General features: G+C 26.4%; 1 protein-coding gene across 1 annotated transcript in view; it reads right to left on the bottom strand.

The window, feature by feature from the left end:
- Nucleotides 1-22,893, bottom strand: part of LOC112688796 (discoidin domain-containing receptor 2-like) — a 230,296-nt gene that overhangs the window by 206,170 nt on the left and 1,233 nt on the right. The window lies entirely within an intron of this gene.

Genomic DNA, 22,893 nt, shown 5'->3' on the forward strand with positions numbered 1-22,893 from the left:
CACATGAGAGATGATTTGCATTTATGTGGTTTCAATAAAAAAAATTTAGTTTCGCTTACTGTGTAATTAGTATGGAAATATTGGATATATGAGTAAGAAAAAATGCTGTGATGGAACTTGTACATATACAAGATAATTGGATAATTAGTTAAACATGGATGCAGCACTTTTCATGGACTAATGTTTGAAAATTTTACTTGAATCATTAATTCCTATTTTTAATCATTTTTTTATTGTAATTTAGGAAAACAACTCAATACGATTTCAATTTTTCCAATTCTTATTACATAATCACATGTGAAGAAATAAAAGCCAATGGGGAGCATTTGATACCCACAAGTTTTCCATGTATTCTCACATTCCGGTATGTAAACGTGTTATACTTATATTGTGTATAGTTCACAAAATTATCACATTAGCCATTGTTCATACTCGTCCCTCATTATAAGTTTCTACGTAGTACATTCACTAATTTGAAGCAAATTAATTTATACCGTCAAAGTTGTCCGATGTTTATTTCCAAAAACGTACGTTGAATTGTCAAGTAGCAATCCTTATAGGAGAAGTAGTAGAAATAGTATGTAGTAATTGTAGATGAAACGTTTTGCTATAAATTTTACGATATAAACAATCAAACGGCAACGATTCTAACGAAAGCGTTACACAAATTATAAAATCGACTTCTTTTAGTTGCATGTTATATCGATGCCTAAGTTGTTACGCGATAGTCATCACTGTTGTGTTAAGATTATTCTGGAATAAAGTGATTATAGTAAGTAATGGTCTATTCGTGTATACTGTATGTACTTAATAACAGCATCTGTACTCGGTAAATATGAATTGGTTACATTACAACATAGGTACTATCTAATCTCAGAATTTAAATGAATAAATAATTTAAATGCAACAAGAAAAACATTTTAATATTATTTCTTATGTATGTATTCAATATTTGTATATAAAATTAGTAGCGAAAAATATTTTCTCTAATTTAAAAAACAATATTAAATTTAAATATCAAAGTGCGATTTTGCGCATTTGACGATTATAATGTAAATTATATTAAGCGTCTTTCTGGAAAAATAAATAAATGGAATTACTTTTAGATTTTTTTTTAAATTGTCATCAATGTATGGATTTTGACGTTAAAAACGAATTAGTTTACCCAGAAAATCAACTTTATCAATATTTATAAGCATTTTACATTTAAATGCCAAGTTGACAGGAGAAACTCGCTTATGATGTTCTACTTCACTTAATAACATTTAAGTATATTGCAAACAAGACACTTTATCCCCTAATATATCCTATATAAAAAATCCCAACTTAAACTTTTCTATTATTTTTCTAACAATCCACCAAAAATTCTTAAAAGAAAATGATCAATAGAAAAATAATCTATTCCTTCATACCCATCAAGCTATAATCAGTATATGTTGTTTTTGGACGATTTTCTCACTCTTACCCAATAAAGTATATACATTATTATAGTTCATTATATTTATTTATTATACTTAAATGTACAGATAAGCAGTAAAAAGCTTTATTTAAAAGGGAGAAACTTATTACTGATTCCATATTCAATTTTTACACATCAACATTTCTACAGATCTATTTTTTTAGAATACAAAATAAATAAAAGTAATATTAAACTTAAGAAAAATGAATTTTTTTCATTAAAACAATAAGTTTTATAAACAATTCAAACTGAAAAAATACATAAATTTATTAAGAAAGATAAATAAACTTGCTAAAATAATCACTCCAAGTCGATTTTATTATATTCTTATAATTTAGAACAGGTCACCAAATTACGATCTTCACCTTAATATTTTCTTTAAGGTCAGTAAAAATTATATTATGTAAATGTATAGTTGCTTCTGCTGCAGGTAAAACTATAATAATTAAATTATCACGGTTGGTCGACGAGTTATACATAACGTAATTTCCCTCCTCCCATATCTCTCTCTTTATCTTTCTTTGTCACCATTATTGTATGATAATTATATTATTCTCTAAACGATACGTACGACCTATAGTTGACACTGATTATTTAACGACAATAGTGGCGTTGTTGTCACCTTAATGTGTTTTTTATGAGAACGAACGGTAGAGGAAACAGAAACAAACGGCATTGCCGCAGTACTCACAGATTTTCAAGGAAATAATAGGGATAAAAAAAAGATTCACTTTAGAGGTACGCAAAGCTTTTTGTTCACAGCTTGACGAACATAGACTTTTTGGAATTTCTAAGGTTCTTAACGTATTATAAGAACACATCGAGAAATTACTTGCGATATTCCATCCTAGTTAGCAATTTTCTTCTTCATCAAGTACATAAGCAGGAAAATATATATATAGAAAGATAGACTTTATAGATACCTAACCTGTCTAATATATTACAAAATCCTCGATGTATCATATAATTTATGAATTTAGGCCCGGACTAGGAGGGTACCGGCCTACTATTCTAGGTAAATAGACGGCCCACTATGTATTATTTCGGGAATTTTTAAATGTGTTTGTCTCACAAAATTTATACTTGGTAGGATTTAAATAGGTTAGAGGGCGTCACATTCTTATAACTTTTATATTCAACAATCATGATTAGTTATGAGATGTTATCCATAATTAATGCCCTATGATACTAAACCGATGCACAGTAAACTATAAACTATAAATTATATACTGCTGCACTATAAACCAATGTTAAGGCTAATATATTTGAGTATTTGCTTTAAAACCCCAGTTTATATTCGAATCATATGTCTATATTGGTCCTTAGTTTAATTTTACGGCACGTGCGCAGTCACTACGAGAAACATGTTAAAAGAAATAATGTATTAGTGTTAAGTGTGCGTGCATGCATGTGCTAAACAGCGATGTTTTTATGTGTCTTATAGTGTCTTATACCCTCGTCTGTTTTGCATCGTTTTACGTATTTGAGTAGGAACACAGTGTTGTACATATTTACATGTATGTATAGGGGTGAAAAAAATCACCGTTCACTAGACAATGTATAGGAAAATCTACTTTACAGTTAGATTCTAGTGCACAGTTAAAAATACAGAAAACATTTTCAACCACTCAACCTCACGTTGTAGCAGTATTTATAAAAAAAATTGTTATGACTAACGTTGTTTTATATTTTTCTACTTTTTTAAAAAATATTTTTAACAATAAATTATATTTCCCAAACGTGATTTATTCTTAAAATATGTATATAAACATATTTCCACAATTTTATACGTATATTATAATTTATTTCAAAATAATTAGTCTTTTTCGCATGTGCGATTATTCTATAATTAAAGCGTTATTAATAATATAAATAAAAACATTTTAAGCAGCAATTTTGTAAATTGACTCGTAAAAACTAAAAATACAACCAATGTCTCTTGAATATTTATATAAATTTATTAGTATATTAAATTTTGTTTTGTTCGAATTACTAAATGTTAAATTTTTTAAAAAAATTTAGTACAAAAATAAATATCTTAGTAAGTTATTAAATACGACAAATATAAAAACAAATACAAAAAAAAAATACAATTTGGATTGCAATAACTATAATTAGTGATATTTATTTTAAGTTCGATTTCAGAGAATGAATGTTATAAATTACGAATCGTGTACATATATATATATATATATCGCTATATGACTACTAATTGTGATAGAAATACAACACCTAGTTATAGAATGGAAAAAAAGCACGAAATCATTTATTTAAAATACCATGAGAATCCATATCTCAGTCTTATATACTTATTGCTGAATAATCCTTTGAGTTATTTAAAATATTTATACATAATAATAAAAGAAAAAAAAAGAACATTTACCAAGGCATAATATACTTTTTAATTGGCAATAGTCTCTGTATCTTCTCAACAGAAAGACTTACTAATGAGGAGACTTTTCATACATATGGGTGCTTTTATTCCACTCAAATCCAATTCAGAAAGTTTATCTCTCTCTCTCTCTCTCTCTCTCTCTCTCTCTCTCTCTCTTTCTTTCTCTATCTATCTATCTATTTTTCTCTATCTTTCTAACTCTATTTAATTGGTTAGTACCGATATATATATATATATATAAATATAATTTCAATCTGGCCAAGTGTCCTTTGAACCGGCGATTGGGTACGTTAATGTGTAAAGGATTTATCGTAGAGAGAAGAAGAGTCTGTTGTAGCGGATGGATAGTGTGACGAGTGGTAAAGCAGTGAAGAAGTGAGTTAAAATGGAAAAAAAGGAATTCTACATGGAGAGCGCATGCGCACGCCTAAAGAGGGTATGTTAACGGTTTTCTCGGGACGGGGTGATTTATGAACATTCAACGCCATTTCCACACTCACATCAGAAACTATAGGTCACCCCCTTCCTCGCCATCAAATTACTGTGTTTTGAACACGGTTCAAACACACATAGGAAGACGACGACGACGAAAAAAGGCAACTGTTGATATCGGGTGGTTGCGATGGATGGATGTGTAACGAAGAAAGAATGAGTGAGAGGCAGAAAGGCGGTGTATTGTAAGAAAAGACGGAAACATTGTTAGAGAAATAATGATTTTTCTTGTTTCGGGTAAGTATATAGAGGTTTTCAATTTTGCCATACCGGGTGGTGTTTTGAAACTAGGCTGAAAAAAATACCACTAACAAATGTACCGGTAATGGATTTTTTCTAAACTTTAAAACTCTAAACGATTTGTAAAAATAATATCCACATTCAAAAGGCGTGTGCATTTAACTGAAAAATGAGCTTTCAACTAGTTTCTAAACATTTAAACAAAATATACTTATGTCATAATCTTTATAAAACTTAAAAAGAAACGGTTCTATAAATTTGTAAATGTGAAAAAACAAGTCGTTTTGTTTTCTTATTTATTAATATATAAAGTAAAATTATTTATAAATTATTTTGTAATTGATAGACAAAAAGGAACTTTATACTTTTATAATCATTGATTCTTAATATATTGTTAGAAAGGGTCAAAATGAAATTTTTAAATTAGAAATAATATACTTCGGATCCAATTGTTTAGGTAATTTGATGGGTTTAAATAGAGTAAGTACATGTTATATTTTAATTGGAACCATTTTGATCAGTATTTGTTTTGTTTCTGGTTGATTCTGGTTGTTAGTTTTGATGTATTCAACAATAATTGGTTAACATTAAAAAATTGCTTTCAAAACTAACAACATGAGGATTTTAAACGAATTTATAACGAAAGAACTTATAATGTAAAAATCCGCAGAGGAATATTTCAGCAAAAGTTTTATTCGGTAATCATAATAAATATAACTTACCTAAAATAGAATTTGGCATTGCTAAATTTTAAAAGGAAACTTTTAGAAGTAATAAGGAATATTAGATTTGTTTATTATGATATAAAATAAAAAGTTATGGTTTTACAAGACATAAATTGGTTAATGATATTTATATTATTATTAAATATATATATATATATATAATTATGAATATTTTTACTACACGATCTATAAAAAAACAATGTTTATAATAAGCGAAAATTAAGTTCTTGATCATGGCTATTTAGATAATATTCAAGTATATTATGTTGTATAGCTATGGCTAACTCGAAAGTAATTACATTTAATAGATTGAAAAAATAACCAATTATAATTTAACCAAATTAATGTTACACGTATAATATTACTGCCAAAAAAAAAAAAATAAATAAAAATAGGTGTTACCGTTGTAAATTCGTAATATCGATTGTTTACACACAGTTGAAATTATGTTGAAATTAAATTTCAAACTATAAAAGCTAACCTAACATCCAGCGATGTACCCACTGTTAGTAAAATACCCACTCAACGAAGTGTAAACGAAAGATGATGATAATGATGACGACGACCATAATTATAATAATAATAATAATAATAATAATAACAATTTAAAGTTTCAAATTTCTGAACATTTTAATAGAAATAAATCATAATGCAAATGTATATATAAAAGAGTAGTATTGATATTACGTAATGTAAAAGAAAATATATAAGCCTTAAATATCAGAATATATAATTGATTGTCCAGATTATTGTTCTGTTGTATTCATATTATTTAAACATAGTTTGACTTGACTACATTGAGATAATTGTCTGTTCGATTCATCTTTGCATAAAATAACACGATTTTTTACCACGTATTATATCGTACATAAAATACTCAAAATAGTGTAAATATATGTGTCTATTTATTATCTGACAATGTTCTTACAAAAATTAGAGAAATTTGCAAAAACATGCATAAAAAGTAAAAAGGTGGTATTTTTACAAATTTTGGCATCAAATATAGTCAAATGCAAATTTATTTTACCCTTTTATTTTATAATACTGTGTTTAATCTCAAACTTGTATAAAGTTCAATACAAGCAGGTATACGTTCATATAGTACATATCCATATACACTTATTACATTTCCAAATACACAATTATTATTATTATCATGATTATAATACTTATACATATACTCGCACATCTGAACGAACTCTGGAGTTTCCCACGGCCATTGATGCATTTTGTATAATGTACCTGTTCATTGAAATTTCAGCGTGATCGGGAAGAGCAAAGTGTTTTAAACAGAATAAACACACACACAATGAATATTATGATTGCAGGTCGTCGTTTCATCCACCATATACTTGGAAACTTTCAACCCATAGATGAGGTATACTACAAGTAGTTATATATATATATATATATATCAGTAGTAGCATGTTCATGTACCACAAACGCAGCAGCAGTAATAGTATAGTTGCAGCAGTAGTAGTAGTAGTAGTATCAGAGTATTTTAAGGCGCCCGCGGGAACTGTTATGTGTTTTCAAATACCATACAGGGTCTTTGGGCCTGCGGCGTTATTTCTAAAATTGATAGTGCACGGATGGTTTTTATTTTTATTTTATTTTTTATGCCCTTCTTCTTCCGCCATCGAATGCCTGTTAAACACCCAAAATCCAGCAAGTTTTCTAACATATGATTCATGAATATCGTATATGTATGTTACGCAGGCACGGTTTTACAGTAGAAGATACAATGGGATGAACATTCCCTAAGGTCTATGGTTCAAATTGTAATTTTATGAATATATTATCATAATAATGATAATTTACAAAATTATATAATATGTTTTGTTTATACATACATACATGATACACATACATAGTTTGATTTTAATTAGAACTCAAATCTACATTTGTTATAATGAGTTATATACGTATACGAAATTTATACCTACATTACATATAAAAATAATAGGAAGAAAATAATATTGTTAAGATCCGTATTCCATATTGAATTTATCTTTTTAACGCTAATAAGAAAAATCAATATTAATATACTCAAAAACTATTCATATGTTCTATGAAATCTACCTGTGATCTAATTTAAAATAAAATACATAATTTTCCATCATACTATGTATAATTTCAATGGCTAAGAAAATGATCATCGATAAAGTGTAAAATAAAAAAGCTGTATATTTTTAAAAACCATAAGAGTTTTTTGTAACACAAAAAAGCCTTTCACCCCTTTTTGTTAGAAATTCCAACTGATTAGAACCTTACTCAGGATAAGTGTAAAAACCATTTTTGTGAGTATCTTTACACATTAAAATAGTTTTTTACTAATGGTTTATGTAACATCTAGGATGCATGCATAGTTTTTCTTAAGACAACATTTATTCAGTAATTTAAGTGTAAAAATATGTTTTACACAGAACACCATTCAGTGTAAATTCATATACAGGATTTAGTTTTATTAATTTATTTGAAAGAAAATAACATTATCTATAATGTAACGTTTTTAATGTTTCCCTAATAAAAATTTACTCAAAGTTATTAAAATGTAAACATTACTAAAATTTAAAATATTTATTTAGCTATAGTAAATTATAGTACTATAGTAAATTTACATTAAACGGTTTTGTCCAATGGAATATGGTTTTTCTACTAATAAATTATAAAAATATAATTATTTTATTTATAGATCCATCTACACGATCATGATTACACGTTTTGCATTCACATATATGCACCTGTGCAGTAGCCCTAATCGTATTCTGTCTTTGGAGCGTTAACCTTGGACACAATACGAGTATCACTTGGATCTCACGTCCTCTTGTAAGAATAATATTATTCGTTAACCATCAAGTTTCCGGTTTTGTGAGCGTAAATTTTATATTCTGGAATTTATAGATTTTATTTCCGTCTCAAAGTAGAACTTTTCTAACGCCTAGGTCAAGCCATAACTATACATCATTCCTACAGACATTTATATATATATATATATATATAAATTTATTTAAAATTATATAATATCATATGTATGAATATCACATGCGTAAAATTTTATTTCGCGTATATCGTGTGTTTGTACACGTAGTTACGGTTTATATTACAGTCAAAGTAATATAATGTGATGGTCCTATATGTATATAACCTACAAACACACATATGACACTAACGTATATACATATATATAAACATTTTATCAGGTATATAACGGCGGTAGAGGCATACAACAAATCTGATCAAATTGAGCGCAATGGTCACGTTCTACAACTCTCCTACTACGGCTATTTCTGCTTCTGTTGTTGTACGTATAATAATACTGCTCTCATCCATTCTGCCACCGTCCAAACGGCGCATTCCTCGCGCAATATTCCCTGGCAATATAACGCCTTTCACATCCCTACCATCTCAATGGACGGTGGTGGACGGGTTGCAAGAAGCGGAGGGAACGAACAAGAGTTATAGGAATTGTAATAACCGTTGTTATTACCAGTCAAAATTGTATTACAGGTCGTAAATATATCGGGGTGCACGAAGAGCGAAAGAAAATATAAAGAATTGGTACAAGGGAAACTGACTTGGGGTTGAAAAAGAAATTGAAGACCTAGACCGCAAGACTAGCACGTGCGTCATTAGGACGACTATACGGATTTAGGTCGTCGTCCTATACTCGTATTTCCGATAGAAACAATTAGTTTCAATTATTACATAATGTTTTCTTTCGCTTTATCTCACGTTATATTGTAGATATATATATATATATATATATACACGTAATGATAATTTGAGCTTTATTTTATTATCATCTGCCATACTTCATAACCCACTTCCCTCCCATAGTTTAATGATAGAACGCCATAACGCGATGTAACTAATTATTAAAATATAGAATATATACAAACGTGCTATACAACAGATATGTATACTATTTATTCTAGTTTTACTTTGAGGTAATTTCAAAATCATTAAAGTAGTGCACTATGACTTACATTTTCGCAATTAATCAGTATTTTCTTATATGCATTTATTCATATTTTTTATAGGCCTAAAATAATGAAGTATAAATATTAAATAAAAAGTTGCACAAAAATTCACTGAATTATATTTATTGATCAAAGTATTATTCCATAAGACAATGATTATAGTTTGTAACTCTTGTTTTTTTTTAAATATTTACTTTTTATACTTATATTTTTATGGTTTAAAATTACCATAATTTTCTTAAAAATAATTTATATGATTTTTAAAAACGTAACAAATTATTTATAATTTTAATATAATTATTATTTTTTTTGTATACAAAATTCCTTACATTTTGATAAAAACGTAAAATATTGCACTGCTGAAAAATCGATATTACAGTATTGTGAATAAAAAATGTTTTTTTTTTTTTTTGATTATTTAATAAAATATTTTAAAATTGAAATATTTTACATGCCGAAAAATCACCAATTGAATTCCATAGGAGACTTTTTAGAATTTATTTATAATAAACATTATTTCTTGTGTATAGTGTTAATGTATACATTTTTCACTATATACATTTAAAGATTTACATCTATTTACAGAAAAATCATATTTAAATGCAATTAATTTAAGATTATAAAGAAAATTAACTCTATAAAAATCTATCAAACTTACAAAAAAATTGATAGGTTATCTATTTACTACATAATGAAAGTCATAAATCATAAATCGAATATATGTATTTTATGAAACATCTTAAATACAAATAAAAAACAGGAAAAAATGATAGATATAAAAGTATAAAATTATTATGTATTTATAATATTAATATATTAAAAATAATTTAAAGTGTAGTATAATAATTAAAAGTAATAAAGTAACATAATTTTTCAAGCTTTTAAGTAGATACAAATTTGTTTTAATTACAAACATTTTACAAAATTTAATTTATTTTATGGTATAACTATATAAATATAAACTGTATCGCACCAATGTGTGTTTAAAATTGAGATTGGAATTTTTATTCCATAAAATAAACATTATTATTGTTATTATTATTATATTAATCAATATTATAATTTCGTAAATTATTAATTTCTGATAATATTCACTACATTTACAAAATTGAAATAATTCGATGTCAAGGAATTAAAAATAAAAAATAACACGATTTTATGTTGTGGACTGGTGGTAGTTTAAAAATATCTAAAATTTTGAGTAAGAAAATATTTTCGACTTGAAGAATCTAAATAATTACTAATAATTATATATCTTATAATTATTGTTTTTTTATAATATGGCTATATCAGATTAATAAAAATAATAGCTACTATGTTAATAATATTAGTTAATAATTTATGAACAGTTATTGATATTTTCGATTAACCAGTCAAATTTTCGTGATTTTCAAGACACTTCGTACGTGTCGTACGTATTAATCGCAGAATTAAACACTTCGAGTTATTTAAAAAAAGAAAAGGAATCTACATTTTATAAACATTTGAATGAAATAATTAAAATCAAAAGAACAAACAAGATTTTGTTCAACAAATTAAACTATTATGAAATAATTGATTATCTAAAATAATTAAAGCTATAAAATAAATATAAAATTAGCAAAAAAATTTGTCGTGATGACAGTACTAGGAAACCAAAAATTAATATAAAAACTGTAGAAGATAACTGTGTACAATATTGTGCTTATAATGAAAAACTATTTTTAAATTTAATAAGTAACTTATTTATCTATTGGAAACGGTAGTAGAAATTAAATGAACTATGAGAGAAGTAAAAAAATTAAAAAATATAACTAGAGACGATTTTTCTGTATTTTAATATTTGAAAGCCATGTCAGAGAAAAGGTGTCGTTGAAAAAAGGGTTGATGGTTGAACCAATTATTTCTTTGTAAATAAATTCTTATCATCTTATTGATATGTAATCAGACGGAGAATATAAATGTAAACGTGTCAACCTAGATCAATTGACATTATTTAGGTCTTATAGATATAAAAGTTCCAAAGTCGTTGCAAATGTACTATTATATATATATATATATATATATATTCACCCTTAATGAGGAATCCGCTATTCTTCAAAGTGTCAACTGACGTAAATTTGTAAATAAAATAATCTCTGAGGTATACACACTGTGAAATCATTTAAAAATAGATCACGGTGAGCCCAGATACTATCAAATTAATGGTACAGATAAAAGAGCAAGCTAATATGTGGAAAACACACTTGCAATATGGCCTCAAGATAAAATAGGTTAAAGATATAAGATTTGTACAATTAATGAAAAATCGTGCTTATCACCATGGTATTAGGCATTCACTGTTTTAAGTCATGTTCATTCTATCTCTCTAAAATTAGTTCCAATATCTTCATTAATTTTAGAGAATATGACTAGAAAATTAAAAACCGATAAACGATTTTGCTAAAGAAATATTAGGAAGTCATTTAAGTCTATGATTCCAGTTGCAGATTGAGCACGGAGTAACCTTCGATGTAATTCAACAGCATAATTTTCTTAAGTTTTAATTTTATGATTTATAAACTGATATTAAATAAACTAGGAGCAATTTAAAATATATTTCAGTAAAAGATATATTCTATGAAATTGGCACGACAAAATAAAAACTGGAATAAATCTGTTGTAAAAACTAATCTATAATTTATAAAGAAAAATGTGTACAAATCTTCGAAGTAACACATTTATTATTATATCAAGCTTAGAAAAGTTGGTATATAATTTTATTTTATTTTATTTTTATTTTATTATTATATAATGGGCACAAGGCCCAAAAGTGCAGATACATTTTACATATATTAAATAAACTCGGTGGTATGTAAAACCAATAAATACTAGTGTAAAATATCGGGCAAATTTTGTTATTCTTGGAGCCATTCCAATATATTTTGTACATATAAATAGGTAATACTAGTAATTCTAAAATATAATCTCAAAATGATAATTAATTAATTAATTACAACTATTTTGTTTTAAAATATTTATAAAAATTAATAAAATTAATTAATGTATATTTTAAAATATTCAAAATAATAAATTTGTAATATCTAACGATACAATTACTATAAATTATTAATAATAATAATTTAATTTAAATATTGTATAAAAAAAATGATTTGTTTATATTTGTGGATTAAATTGTACCAAAAATATACACAGTGCTCGGTATACAATAATATTCTCTTTGTACAATATTGTGTATATTGTACCTATATTATGAAATAAACAACAATATATTATGATATACCTTCCTATTTAATTTTAAAGCTAGCTCCACACTCTCGCAAGGTCACCTCATCGAGACTCTTGTCAAATTAATACGAGGCGAGACAGCGCACGAATGCACACTCTACACTCTCGTGTAGTCTCGTGACTCAGTTGTTCTAGCGGTAAGTCTAACCCTCGTGTCTCGTGTTCTTTTAACTCACGACCAAAATACCGACACCAAACGGAGCGTGCACGATGCGAGGCGAAGGTGAGGCGACACGAGTGAACCGACTACACTCTCGTGCTCGCACTACCTCGTGGCACCTCGGCGAGAGTGTGGAGCTAGCATAATAGTATAATTCACTTGTATAAGTGCCATAATGGTATTGCAATTTTTTTTAATTTTTTTTTTTTTTTTTACTGAAGAGATAAATATTAAAATTGTCTAAACACTTTCTAAAAATTAATTTGTTATAATAAAAATCGAATTTCTAATATTATTATGGCATACTTTTGATAAGTTATGTCTACTTAACGATATTTTAAATTTCATACGAATAAATATTTGTAGTTGCGTGCTCGACTAATGATTCATTACGATCAAGGTTATCAAGATATTTCTATCAACATAATGTTATTTAAACAGATTGATTAATACATGGTTTCAATATTATAATCATTTCAATCAACACAATTTACATTATATCGTCTTCTCGTGTATTAAATACTACCGGTATAGGTTTATATTTTTTTTTACTATTCCAAATTTTAATCAATACAAAATTCGATGGGTAAACTATGTAATTATAAAACTAATACAATACATATCTACTAAAAATAACAAATATAGTTTTGTTAATCTGGATACTTTTGTATATAAATATTGAGAACAATGGATTTATAATGTATTTTGTTATTTATTCTTTTGGAACATAGAAAATATAAATATTACTTTGTACTGTACCGATAAGTTAAATGAAAGAAAAAAAACATTAAAAGTATGTTCCATTTTAAAGCAGCTTTAATTATTAATTTTAATTATATATAAATAAATAAACTAATAGTTTATACATAAAAATAAATAAATAAATTCTCAGCCTAGAGTATTATTATATTTGGAAGTAGTGTTATGAAATCTGTGTAACACAATATTATACCTACTGCGTAAGACGGCCGTTCGTATATTTAACTAATAAATAAGTAATATTAAAATTGTAATAAACTAAAATTCTTAGAATAAGGAATCCGGTCAAATATTGTATCTATTGCGTAAGATGAGCCTTTGTTATGTTATAAACCGAATAATATTAAAGATGTAATAAACTGTTAATCAATATTCTCGGAATAATGAATTAGGTCAACGGAACAAGGCTTAACACTAGAGATGGCCAAGACAACAAGTCCTATGAGGTCAATCGAGCAATATAATAGAGGAACCGAAATTATCACAATTCAGATGAGTTCTAGTCGCGGAACTACAAACTACTTCACGTCACTCTATGTTAAATTATTTTAAAACACTTTGAAAGTTAAAATAAACGTTTAAGTTAAAGTCTTATGTTTGATTAATTACATTTAAATTCATCGTCAACTGCACTACTAGAAATCGAGCCAGTGGCACGTAACAGTAGTACTAGGTACTTTTAGTTTTATTTATTTATTTATTTCTATATATAAATTATTTATTTATTTAAATAGTAATTTACCAATATTAACCATTTAATTTTTTTTAATTTTATTATTCTATTAATTAATTATATATTAATGTGATGTTATTAAAAGTTCCTTATATGTATAAAACACTTTAATCTTAAAAAACTCCAATTATATATATTAAGCACTTTTTTCAAATAAATGTTTGAATTTTGATGTGAGGTGTACATGTTTTTTCAACTGAACTACTTTCGATTCGACATCAAATTATTTTTACTTGCCTTGAAAAATAACACACAAAAGATTTATACATTTCAATTTGTATGCAATGAAGCATAAAGTGATCGAATGAAGCTAATCTAAGTAAAACGCATACTAAAACAATATCGATTTTGTATTTATCCAAAATATAATATTTATTCACTTAAAATTCGTGTATGTTGTAAATGATCTGTGTTTAAATTAAATTGCATAATAAAACTGCATCAGAAATCAATGCAATTACTGTAGTGAAATCATTAGAATATTAATATATTTTATTTTAAACAAAAAGTTGTTATTAATTTCATAAAAATATTTTTTACTTTGGCAATCTGCTACAAACTTTATGATAAATATAAGCTTAATTGATAATTAATAATATTAACAATAAAAATAATATTCTAATAGTAATAAAACTATGAAAATTTCAGATAAAATAACATTTTTAAAATGTATAAAACAAATAATATTTGTGTATGATAATCATATTGTATTTATATATTTATATGAATTCCAGGAAAATTGTTAAGATTGTAAATTGATATTTGCATTTTTCTATGATAGACTAACATAGATTAACCTCGATGTACTCTCACACACACATTTTTATTTATTTATATCTAGAATGTACATATTACGTAAATGATATTTATATAGTCAAATGCTTAATTATTTCATATTAATAGTTTTACATCGAATGAATTAAAATCTGTAAAAATAAAAATATATAATTTAGGGGAAAAGGAAACACATCATGTAATTCAGGAACTAACCAAATATATTTTGATATATTTTGCACATGAGTTGATCGGACAATTTTATTCGTAGCGAAATATTATATTGTTATTGTAGGTAATTAGATTGCCATAGACATTGGTCGGATTATAATATGATAATATCATTATTACGATATCGGCATTTGAATAAACGAAATGCACACTCTCTACGTATATTATATATAAATATTTATATTAGTAGTATTTTATATGTTATAAAACCAGTTAATAACACACATGAATATTTAAAATGTATGTATTTTATTATTTGGTCGAACAGTGTATGTGGTTGAATTGTGAGGCTGGAAAATAAAAGTCTCGTTTTTCGGGTATAAGAAAAAATTGTTGACGTTTGACGCGCATAGAATATGATCGCAGAGTCGGATTAGATAACGTCAAATTCGGACCAAACCATATCCACAACTCGGATATGTACATGGTTTTTTTCTATTGATATTCACGTTATGCTATACATTTTTAATGTTTAATACTATAAATTAATTTGATATATGATATTAATTATTATTATACATATCGCATATAAACCACAGTATATTTCTCTCGATCGAATTGAAAAAAAAAATAACCATAACATTTTTTTTAATACACGTCCCTTTGTGGCTATTATATTTTTATCGGAACCGACCGCGGCCGCTGCTGATTCAAAAAAGGTATAACATGGTCGTTAAAACGCGACCGATAGGATTAGGGAAACGCATAAAAAGAGAGAGAGAAAGAGTATGAGAGAAAAGAGAGAAGTGAGAGAGAGTGAGTTAGAGAGAGGAAGGGAGCTAATCTCTGTGGCCAAATTAATGGCATGTTATCGAACACAAACGGAACCGCGCGCCGCCGTCGCCGCTTCTCGATCCAGACCAATTGTGCTGAAAACCGCTCGCGCCCGACGTCACGGGTGTCGTTTGTCAACCCCTTGACTAATGACTATTGTATCAATTTAATACGTAAATTATACACAGTAAGTTATCCTATTAATAGTAGTAGTCGTATACGCGTACACACACCTATAGGGTGACATAAATTGAAAAATTACATATTCAAAAAAATCAAAATAGTGAATATATGTATTTTATTATTGAATATATAAAATGGAGGGGAAAACTACTGATAAGAAAGGATAGGAGTTCACCCCATAGTAATCGATGACAATCAACTCACTACAACACATCCCTAGGAAATAATTCCACCCGATCTGACCGTCTAGATTCTTTCTTAAACTGACTGTTGCGTCCACGATGGTATACTATTCTTTATTTTAATAAATAAATACGTTACTATGTAATTAATACGTTATTTTGTTATTTTCAGTACATATTTGAATAATATTTATAAAAAAAAGTATTTAAATAATCATAGTAATTTATAGTATTTAAAATTTCCAATATTTTTTTTTCTATTAATGATCGCATAAGTAGTAGTTAACAACTTAAATTAAAGATTCATTTTAAATGTTGTAAATATTAGGGAAGGCATACTTAGGGTGTTACTTATAATATAAGTAAATTAGCTCAAACTACCTTTTGAGTTTTATAACAATTTACAGTACAAACTTTAATATTTGAAGGGCTACGACGAAAAAAGATAAAAGTCAAAAAAATCAAATAAATCACATAGTCATTTGTTTTAAAAAGTGAGTTAAATTTTTTTTCAAATTAATTTTATAAAAAATTAGTTGCATTATCACAATACATTTTTTAAATATTTCATAATTGATCTCTTAGTTTTTTTATTATTATTAAAAATAGAATATTTATATTTATAGATTAATTAATTTATAAGGTGATTTTCTATAAAATGGTTTTGTAATTTATTTAATAATCACCTCTTCAAAAATAATTATAAAATTTTTCTTTGTAAATAGGTAAAAAAAACAGATGGATATTAAAAATAACCGATTTTTTATTTTGTCATAAAATATTGAAATAAATCATTTTTAATTGGCTGTTCTTATTCACATTCTTTTTTTTTAAATACAAGTTATGATTTTACAAGACTTGCTTGACAGCTTATAAATGGTCGTGGGATTGCATCTATGAGCCCTGAGATATTTTTTACAAAATAAAACAACTTGCAAATGGAATATATAATAATATAAATAATAGGTATCCTGTACGACAATATTTTTGCAGTGTTTTTGTACAAATGCGAGTAATAGTAGAACGTAGTATAATTATGATTGCAATATTATAATTATTGTCAATGTTATAATTTAAACTTTCGTTCACATATACAACGACTCTAAACATTCCCAAAAAGAAATTTCATCAACGTGGAACTACCAAGATTTTATTGTCAACCATTTTTACCATTGTGACGATCAGTTTTTATCATTTTTAAGAATATGTTAGATAAAAAATAAATTGTACTGTTAAACATATTTTTGAACTTGTATTATATAATATTCTATAAGTAGTATATATGTCCGGGTGGATATCATGTGCCCCTCTCCTGTACACCACAACAAAAGACTGAGACGAGCTCGTGTGCACACACATACGCATATATACGTGGGGGAAAAAAGGGGTGCACGTTTTTAATCTATTGTAATGGAAATTTTTGCTCGGTAGCAGATTTTTCATTGTATTGTTTGCGCCAGGCCTATAGTTAAAACGCGGTAATTAGATGTGACGAAAAACTAAAAAGTGAACAAACTTTGTACGAACAAGTGGTGGTGGCTGCGATGGCGACAACGGATGTTTTTTAGTCGGTAAATCGCAAATATGAAAATATAATTATATAGTATTAAGTGAAAAACATTTATTTTCTGTTTTATCTGGTGAAGGGTCAAAAAAACAACCTTTGTCATTTGACTTGGTTTCCGAGTGTAATAATAGTACACCGTCTGATAAAGAGTAATAATAATAATGATAATGTCCTGTAGAACCGAGGAAGAGATAACATGTAGAATTAAAACAAACATCAGTCTGTACCCGAGGTTTAGTGGCTCGCGTAAACATTAATCTATAACTGTGTATCGTATATTAGCTCTGAGAGCTATTCATGAGTCGCAGAGGAGTCATGGGTCGGTGACATCGAAGCGTCAACGGTTATTGAATCATTTATGAACTACTAGCACCAAGATTCCAAATCACTCTGTGAGGTAACGCGACAAAAGATCGAACGCAAATAAACGAAAACAAAAGACCAAAAGCTTTATAGTGAAACCAAAAAAGCGAAAATTAAATAAAATGAAAATATAAATACATAGAATATATCATTATAAATTTGTGACTTTTATTTATTGTTTAAAAAATGTTATTTATTATTACATACTATGATTATATTTTCAACAACCAATTAAACGCAATACCTCTTAAATAATTAAAAACTAGTATCTAATAATAGTCATATACAACATATTTTAATTTTTCTGCTAAATTTATGTATGTTTTTTTGGAATTAAACAAATGTATTTTGATTTTCGCTCATATGTGTCGTTTTAGTTTGCTCTTTTAACCTTGAACCACTTTGAGAACACTGAGTTCATATCATAGACTGCGTGTTCATGCTCATTGTTAATCACCATTAATGAATCAAACATTCAAGCTGGTTTATCCAACATCTGCTATCTATCCAACCTTCGGTGTATATCTCATCCGATAGAGCAGCTATGTCTTCGGGAGAAACGCCATTGCCTACACCATACAGCATTCATGAATTCTCTACATATCCACAACCGTGTGCCACAACTTAATATCTAGTGATTTACTCCTACGAGACCTTGGAATGCATACATAAAGGTTGTATGGTATGACCTTTAAATCACCAGCAGTGGACATCGTTGCATACTATCAAGCTTCTTTATTGCTTTGACAGAGAGCTTTTCTCCTATATTCACGCTACGCATGCCATGCATGGAAGGAATACTGCTTTATATAATACCCTCAAAGCCTACTGACTAATGACCTATCGGGCCAAGAACATGTCTCTCATTCTTAAGTACATCCCAGTGGGCTTTTCTAAAAGTGCGACTATTTACTCTCAGTAGTTCCGTTCATAGTATGCATATGCTACCAGTTTGACATGAAGTTCCAATTTCATCTCAAATTCAACCCTTATTGCAACTTTTCAGAGTTTAGGCACCAATTTTGATCCCTGGAGGCACCCTTTAGTGAGTGTCTTTACCAAAGTTTGACCATCTAGGATTAACTTTACCATTCTGCCAACTAAATACGATTTTATCATTTATATCGATCCGTCGGGCGCATTGAGTTATGCTAGGTTAGTTATGCTAGTTATGCTAGGTTACTCATCAGGCTGTCCCAAACAAATATCAGTCGAGAATAAATATAAGCGTTTTATTATATATTATAATGTATACACGATAAAAAAATTTCATTAAAATAAATAGACGATAAGATTGGTGTTAATCGCTAAAACGTTCTTCAAGCCATGTAAAACTGTATAAATTACCATTGTAGAAATAATAAAAAAAAATCTGTAATAATTGTCGACCACAATAGTAACAGATATAATATAAACAGTGAGATTATAAATACGTGGGATAAAACGCAAAAAAACTTCCATTTCTCCTTCTCAAAGAAATGGCTAAAAATGTTTATAGATTATAATATAAAATATAAAATGTGTTTAACATATTTAAATATTTTCAAATATTTTATGGTATTGTTTTAATGCTAAAATTCAATTTTTTTTTGTATATTTTTGACTAGATAAGTATTTAACTTGTAAAGGAATTTCAATGCTCTTAATAAATATTATATATAGAAAAATAAATTGTAAATTATTTAATTACTTTTATAGAATTTTAAAATAATTAAAAATAATTTATATAACTGATATCATAATTCGTATTTTTCCTTAATCTTGAACATCACATTAGATTCGAAATAGTTAGAAAATATTATTTTGTTCTTTTATAAGCCAATAAGAATAATATACAATTATGAAATTAAATTATTAAATTTTACTACTATGTACCTTTATCTTCATAAGTTTATCTTTAAACTGTAATACACACAAGATATATTCAGCAAGTACTCGTATTGCATATATAATCAGGCGCATACACAAAGGGAGGTTTAAGGGGTCAAAACCTCTTCCGAATTCAGATAAATTATTAAATATGTTTTTATAGAGTAAAAGTGGTTTATAGATTATATATGTATGAAAACGTATAACCCAAAATATTTTTTGTGTGCTCCCCTGTATATAATATCAATGATTAATACCATGTATGTAGTAACTTCTTTTAAATTAGAGAGAATATATTTTTTTAAAGTTATTTTTAATTCTTATAACAAAAAATTATTCAAAAATAATAATAAAATAATTACTGTTTTTAATATAGTTTACTGCAAACTAAACTTTAAAAGATGAAAACGTAATATGCATGTAGTAATACTAGTAAATAACCGTCAATGTAAAATATGTGAATAATTATATTAAGCATACAATGAGAAAAAAGTGTCAATTGCTATTTATTGAATCAATATTTATAATTATTTGGAATGTAAGTGAAATAATTATCAAAGCCAGCAGGATACGCATACAGTTTTATAATTAAATTTTAAACTACTGATAAAGGTATAATTTATTCAGAACCAACCTTATGAAATAATTTAAAATTAAATGTTTATTAGTTTTAATTTACAAAGAATCAATTTTTGTTATATCAAGCTCATCAAATATAACACATAATAAATAGATATATATAAATATTTTATTATTTTTTAAATATTGCAGTTTTTTGGATTTACATCAATATTTAAATTAATTTAATATTTATATTATTTGAAATAATAAATAATAATTCAATATTTTATAATAAGAATATAACTACGTTTTTTTTTTTTTTTTTATTGTATAACTAAATCACGTTTTATACATTTTAACACAAATAATAAGATCCCGGTTAGATAGATTCACTGTTTTATCAACTTTGTATGATATATACTTGATGCATATTTGATTTGAAGCTGGTCATATATTACAAATATAATAATGCTCCAGATTATGCTTTTATTTATTTACTCACTTATTTCTATATATAAACTATTTATTTATATATTTATTTATGATTTTTAAAAATGTACTAATTTTTGTTTTATCTTATAACTTTATAATCTATTAATTTAGTGGGTATGTATATTATAAAATTAAATTTCATTGCTGTTTATTTTGCAAAGTTTTCATAGAAATCGATGTTATTTCATATTTTTTGATCCTAGCAACTCAGGCGTAAGACATGCATGACAGCTCAAATACGATCATACACATCGATTCACATAAGAATTTTGCTAGGAATAACATACGAGTATTCATTTTTATATTTATGATAATATTCTGGAGATGAGTACGATTATACTAGACACTTCAAACATTTCAGAAACACCATGTAAATTAAAAACAACTTTTAAATCAATACCGTACAACATGATGTTTTAATTCATGATCGATGAACGTCAAACTTCCCTTTACTTGACTAAATATTTATTATTTGTAAATAAAAATTATCAGATGGTAGTCTTCGATGAAACAGTTTTTAATTTATACAACTAGATAAATGCGAATTGTAATATTTAAATTTTAAATGTTTTTTTTTTTTCGTAAAAAAACCAATCGGTAAATGTATTTTTATCTTTTTCCTATACAGTTTTAGCTACCCTTCAAATAACCATCCTTTCAAAGTCCAATGATTTTAGTGAATTATAAAAATATAATATTTTCCTGAGTAAATATTTGAACGACCTTTTAAAAAAATATCAAGAATACAGTTTTAAATCGGCATGATTTAAAAATATGTGAAAAAACTTTTTATAAACATATTGTTTTTAATTACATTTTATCATATGTACCAACATTATCAACATTTATTTTCATATATTGTTATCTCTTTAATTGTTTTTTTTCTATATATTTATAGAGATATAAATGTATATAAAAATAACAGTAAATCAATCCAACTATAAATGAAATTGAAAATATTGACAGTATTTGAAACTCAATATTTACTCTATAGCAAATTTAGTTTTGCAATTTCAACAAAATAAATATAATATACAATATCATAAAGTATATGTCATTAAAATGTTTATTGCATCAATTATATACTTATAAGTGTTTTTATATTATTATACGCTATATAGTATAAATCTAAGTGATATTATATATTTTTTTTTCATTTTTATGTAAATAATTGAATTATTAAAAATTTTCAATTTTTTCATTATTCTTTTTTTTATAACTTATTTACTATTTTAGACTTATAATTAAATAACTTTTATTTAGTTTTTAAATTTTAAGTTTGGCTAGTAATTATAATCAATAAAAATTGTGAAAATTTATGAAAATTCTTAATAAATAACAAATACCAATAAAATAAGGCTATATATATATACTTCTAATGGTAAAATGCAGAGCCGTATCAACCAAATATTGCGTCCGGGGTGAAAATTCAAAATATGCACTTATGTATTTTTAATTTAAAAATATTATTATTGTTCGATATTATTTTCAACGATTTCATCAATTAATATAAAGAACTTTGAAGTATTTGGAAGTAAAATATACAACATTTACCATAGTAATTTTAACGTAAAATGAAAATTTTTAATTTTTGTGCTCTTTAGGCACCTCTAGCTGTCTCACTTACTTCGGCCCTGGTAAAATGTCAGTAAAATTATGAAATTAATTCAATTCTAATATTTTT

Source organism: Sipha flava, unplaced genomic scaffold (genome assembly GCF_003268045.1).
Source record: "Sipha flava isolate LNK unplaced genomic scaffold, YSA_version1 40_pilon_pilon, whole genome shotgun sequence".
Classification (NCBI taxonomy): Eukaryota; Metazoa; Arthropoda; class Insecta; order Hemiptera; family Aphididae; genus Sipha; species Sipha flava.